Source organism: Nicotiana tabacum, chromosome 5, assembly GCF_000715075.1.
Source record: "Nicotiana tabacum cultivar K326 chromosome 5, ASM71507v2, whole genome shotgun sequence".
Taxonomy (NCBI): domain Eukaryota; kingdom Viridiplantae; phylum Streptophyta; class Magnoliopsida; order Solanales; family Solanaceae; genus Nicotiana; species Nicotiana tabacum.
The window spans coordinates 50,918,390-50,924,564 of NC_134084.1; positions in this window are offsets into that span (position 1 = coordinate 50,918,390).

Genomic DNA, 6,175 nt, shown 5'->3' on the forward strand with positions numbered 1-6,175 from the left:
TTGAGCTTTGATCTTTTACCTGGATTGGGTACCTTAGCTATTAGGATTGCCTTTGAGCCAGCATGCTTTTTCTTGTTGAATGTGATAGTAACCCAATCACTTTGGACTCCTTGTTGTGTAGGAGTGACCTGATTTTCATGTTGCTTTTAGGAGTTGGAATTTTGTAGAGTGACCGAGCATTTTGATTGGTTGTGACCTAGCCTGCCACAGTTTTTGCATAGGAAATTTTCGCCTTCATAGTGAATCTGTTGTTTATAATTTCCAATGTATACAAATGGTTTAACTGGAGATTCCTTTGAGACTTCCACACAGAGTCTAGCATAACGACCTCTTAGGGCAGAGGAGGTACATGCATCAATTCTAAGTAATTTTTCTATTTTATTACCAATCTTTTGTAATATGGTAGAGTCATAAAATTCAGTAGGGAGTTGAGGAAGACGAATCCATACAGCAGACTTAAGTTGTTTGGCTTCACTGGCTACGAAGTGAGGTTCCCATTTTTGAACCAAAAAGTGAAAACCATTAATAAACCAAGGCCCATTACTTAGAACTTTGGCCATATTTTCCTCCTTGGTGAATTTAACTATGAAGTAGTATGCCCCAAGGTCCATTAGGTTAAAGTTTTCAGATGGTTTTCATAATTGGTAGAGTTTTCTTTTATGGTATTGGTGAAGGACTCATTTACCCATTAGTTTAATTATAAGAGAGTATTTCCAAGGCTGGTATATCCTTTGAAGGTCATCCAATGATAGGTGGATTTGAAGATTTTCATTGATGCCTTGGCTTTTTTGAGAGCAAATATTTAGGTTGGATAAAACTTGTAATGGATCATCAAGTTGCATGAAGGAGTCATTAGCTGCAGCTGGATCTAGGGGTGGTTGGGAGATGTGCTTTTTGATAGAATCCAGAAGGAGGGCTTCTTTGAATGATGAAGTGGAAGTATGAATTTTAGTGGTTGAATTTGGAGTAGGAGAATCATTACTTTCATGCGGTTGAAGTGTATTAGTTGAGTTTGGAGTAGGATGATTATTACCTTCATGCAAATGATTGATATCTGGTGGTATTGGAGGGATTTGAAGAGATTGGTGGCTAGTTTGAGGAAGGTTTACCATTATTTTTCTGTAGAAATTGATTGAGAAGAGTAGTAAGAAGATAGACCTTCTCACTATAAGTACGCATATTTAACTTTGATTTTATGTATAAAGGGTTATTGAAAAGTTATGCAATATGTTTTTTCGCTAGGGTTTTGTATTTATATAATATTAAAAATTGTTAGTATTCAAATATATATTCTGGAAACATAAACTTAGTAAAATTTGAGCTCACTGAATTTACAGTATTTCCTTAAGGAACTTAATACCTGTCATGACCCAACTCCCATTGGAGCCACGATGACGCCTAACACTACTTTCTAGGAAATCCAGCAGTCACACAATAAGAACTAATTTGATAAAACAAGGTTTAATAAACTCAATAGCGGAAATATCATGAAATAATTGAGAAAGCAACAACAATTCCGCTACAACCATCCCAATGATCTAGTATCAACGAGTACATGAGCACTACTGAAATCCAAAATATAAGGCCAAGTCGTCAATACATTGTATGGAAAATAGAACAATAATAACACAATAAATGAAAGAGAACTTCAAGGTCTACGGACGACATAACATCTACCTCATGGTCTCCCAAAAGCTGGTATCAACACAACTCTAGCAATCACCACGTCCGAAAGTACTTGGATCTGCACACGAAGTGCATAGTGTAGTATGAGTACAATCGACCACATGTACTCAATAACTAAGAAACATAACCTTAGACTGAAAGCAGCGACGAGCTCAGAAGAAACAGTCAGAAACCAATATCAATAACTAGTAACAGCTCAGGATATAAAGGAAATAGTGTAAATAAATACTTCAATGATATTATATTCAGCTCGTTCACATTCCATGAATTTTGACATGTTTTCAAGTATAACAGTTAATGCTCAACACAAATAACATTTGAGTTACCAGATAACATGAGTAAAGTACATCTCTGTGTCTACATGTCAAATATACGTGCCAAGTCAATATCATTACAGTAGAACTATCAAGTATGACAATACTCAGTACACGTCATGTTATTTAGTTCACTTTAGTTATCGCATTTCCCTGTTGTTAATATAACTTGGCACTACTTTATCTTGTCTTCCTCTTTTTTCTTCTCTCCTTCTTTCTTTCTTTTTCTTCTTCTCCTCTTCTTCTTCTCCCCCTTCTTCTCCCTCCTCCTCCTCCTCTTCTTCTTCCTCTCCCTCTTTTTCTTTCTCACGTTTCTGAGCCGAGGGTCTATTGGAAACAACTTCTCTACTATCACTAAGTAGGGGTAAGGCTTGCGCACATATTACTTTCCGCAGACCTAACTTATGAGAATATACTGGGATTATTGTTTTTTTTTTGTTATTATTTTGTATCATAAGGACCTAGTCTCATTATTGTTAGAAGGTTTCTGTTGTCGTTCTGTACTTTTTTTATAAGTGAGTTATGTCTTGTGCTTTTGGAGGCGGTAAAAATCTCTAGGTAAAATGGCATGTAGCATAATGCTATTTTCATGCTCCCGAAGCAGTATGAAGTTTTCAACTTCTTTTCCCATAATATTTAGAAATTTGACCAATTACGACGTTGTACAAACATTAGCTTGACTAAGTAGAAATTTGACTTTTCTTAATTAACCGAGAGTGCTAAGAATGTTTTTGGTAACGATCTCTTACTTGTTCTTTATTGTCGTAAGCTTTTCCTCTGCCATTTCTTCTCATTTCAAGTCATATCTATTGAGTACCAAGACACCAATCTCCGTTTTGTGACCATTGCTAATTTACTTATTCAAGCAGCACTGCTTCTTCGTTCATTCTTTACATTGTCCATCTGACTATCTCTAATGGACATTATTAATTTGAGCGCAAGAGCAGCTTTGCTTTGTTAGAACTCAATGATGGGATCGAAATAATAAATATTTTGCGAAGGAGGGATCGAAATAATAAATATTTCGCGTAATGCGGAAGCTAATAAAGTAAAGTAGGCGACAATAAATCAGACGATAAAAATATAACTAAATATTTTCTCTCTCTCTATATATATATACACATACATACATACACACACTAAAAAGGCATTATACCTACATCATTCTACTATAAAAGAGAAAAACTTATCGAGAGAAATAATTCTCCCTCCAAAACAAGATTCTTATAAGGACTGTATTGTGAATGTTATTGTGTTGTTATGCGAATGAGGGATCTTCAATTTATAAAGGTCCATAATTTTTTTTTCAGAGAAAAGAATCTGTCAAATTTGGACGAGATTTATATTTTCTTTCAAGGAAAAGTAAAATCAATTATGTTAAATAGTTTATATTTCCTTCAAGTAAGAGGTAAAATTCACACAACAACAACAACAATATACCTAATATTATCCCACACCATGGGGTCTGGGGAAGGTAGTGTGTACGCAAACCCTATCCTACCTTGTGAGGATAGAGAGGTTGTTTCCAATAGACCCTCGACTCAGGAAAGCATAAACACCATATTAATGAAAATATAGACAAGAAGGGACAACACCAAAAAGCTATATAAAAGCAGAATAAAAATAAGATAGTAAGGTGATCAACAATGAGAAAATATCGGTTAGTCCTAAAAATCTACTACCAGCAGAAAGTGATGGTAGGCTACAATCTCATATTTTAGTCGCTTATTGCACTCTAATTCGCTGCATTTTACTTGTGTTGAGCTTTAATTGCTAGTGTTTTGCATTTATTGTATGTTTTATGTCTTGTAGGAGTGATTCTGAGTTACGTAGATATTGTGGAACTAATTCGAGCTATTTAGAGCTCTGAAGTCTGAGTAAAAGCCCACGGTATTAAGCTGGGATCGTGTTCGTGGGTCGAGGATCACTTTTGGACGTCAAAAATCAAGGAAGACGCAACAGCTGAAGAAAAGCACTAGTGCGACGCACTGGGCGACGCATAGTGCGACGCAGTAGGGTAAAATTATGTCAGAAGATTGATAAAGTTCAGTGGCTGGGTTTCTGTGGTCTGACAAGAAAAAGCACTAATGTGATGCACTGGGCGTAGCATAGTGCGACGCATGAAAAGCAATAAGTTTGCAAATTTTCCTATTTAGGCTAGGAAAGGGAGATTCGTCTAGGCCTGATCCTACTTGGTATAAATACATGGAAAAATGTTATTTTCTGAACTTTTGACATACTTTAGACATAAGGAAACTAAGTAGGAGTTGGAGGAGCAAAAGCATAAGGATTTTATCAGTCCTTCCTCACTCAAGACCGGAGTTTGGATTGAATTTACATTTTTCTATACTTTAATTATATTGGTGATGAATTATTCCATGTCTATGGAGTAGTTCCCTTTAGAGTTTGATGGATTTGGTGTATTGATGATTGTTTGTGGATTATAACTCTAGTTTTATGTATTGAAGCATTTTTGGATGATTTAATTGTTGCGTCAATATTCACTTGTTCATGTAATTGAGAGACGCATAACTTGTGATATCTTTACATTATATTGTTTGTTAAGTTCATTAATTCTTCTTAGTAATTGGAAGAGGCTCGTTGAATAATTGATTAAACTAAGTTAGGAGGATAATCGAGAGAGGTTCTCCTAAAGACCAATCCACTACGCATTCTTGCATATCTTTACAGAGCTTAAATTATTTCATCTTGTGAGGTTGAGACTTAATCAAGATAGGAGTTTCTATTGAACGTTTGAACTAATAATTGAGTGAATTAGAGAGACTCACTTAAACATTAGAAGTGAATTATCTAGAGTTATATCCCAAACAATTATCTTGCACCTATCCTATCAAAACACTATTTTCTCCCACTGATAACCTTCTTTGCTTATTCCTTGTTTCGATTGTCACTAGTCAATAACTTTAGACTCTTATTTAATTTTAGTTAGAAATCATATAAATCTCAATTGTTGATCCTATTGGACAGCAATCAAGCTAGAAACTACGAGAATATTGTTTAATTCCAATCCTTGTGGATACGATATTATGTTATACTATCTTTGATTAGCGAGCATAATTTAAGTATGTGTTTTGCGCTCGTCAGAAAGCGAGACTGTGTGCCAATACTATTGTTATGAACACTCTAGACTATCTACTCTACTGTCCTAATCCTCGACCTCCATACTTTCCTATAAAGGGTCATGTCCTCGGCCAGCTGCAGCTTCACCATGTCTTGCCTAATCACCTTTCCCTACATCTTCTTTGGCCTACCTCTACCTCTCCGTAGGCCCTCCAATTTTAACCCCTCACACCTCCTCACTAGGGCATTTTTACTCCTTCTCCTACTCACATGACCAAACTACCTAAGCCACGCTTCCCCCATCTTGTCCTCAATAGGGGCCACACCCACCTTGTCGTGAATAAGCTAATTTTTAATCCTATCTAACCTGGTGTGCCCGCACATCCATCTCAATATCCTCATCTTTGATACCTTCACCTTCTGGACATGAGCGATCATGACTTGCCAACACTCAGCCGCATACAATATTGTCGGCCTGACCCCCACTCTGTAGAACTTACCTTTAAATTTCGGTGGCAACTTTTTGTCACACAAAACACCGGAAGAGTTTCCATTTCATCCTTTCCTCCCCAATACGATGTGTGACATCTTTATCAATCTCCTTATACCCCTGAATAATAGACCCAAGGTACTTAAAACTTCCTCTCTTAGAGATGACCTGCAAGTCCAGCCTCACCTCCCCTTCTCCCCTCTGAGTCTCACCATTGAACTTACATTCCAAGTATTCTGTCTTGGATCTGCTCAACTTGAAACCTTTAGACTCCAAGATCTACCTCCATACCTCTAACTGCGTGTTCATACCACCTCGCATCTCGCCAATCAATACAATATCATCTGTAAATAGCATACATCACGGCACATTCCGTTGAATGTGGTGTGTCAGTACGTCCATCGCCAGGGCAAACAAAAAAGGTTGAGTGCCGACCCTTTATGCAACCCATCATAATCGGAAAATGGTCTGAGTCCCCACCCACAATTCTCACTCGAGTCTTTGCTCCATCATAAATATCGTTACTCACCCTAGCGTAGGCAACATGTACACCTCTAGCCTCCAAACATCTCCACAACATTTCCCTAGAAACTTTATTGTACGC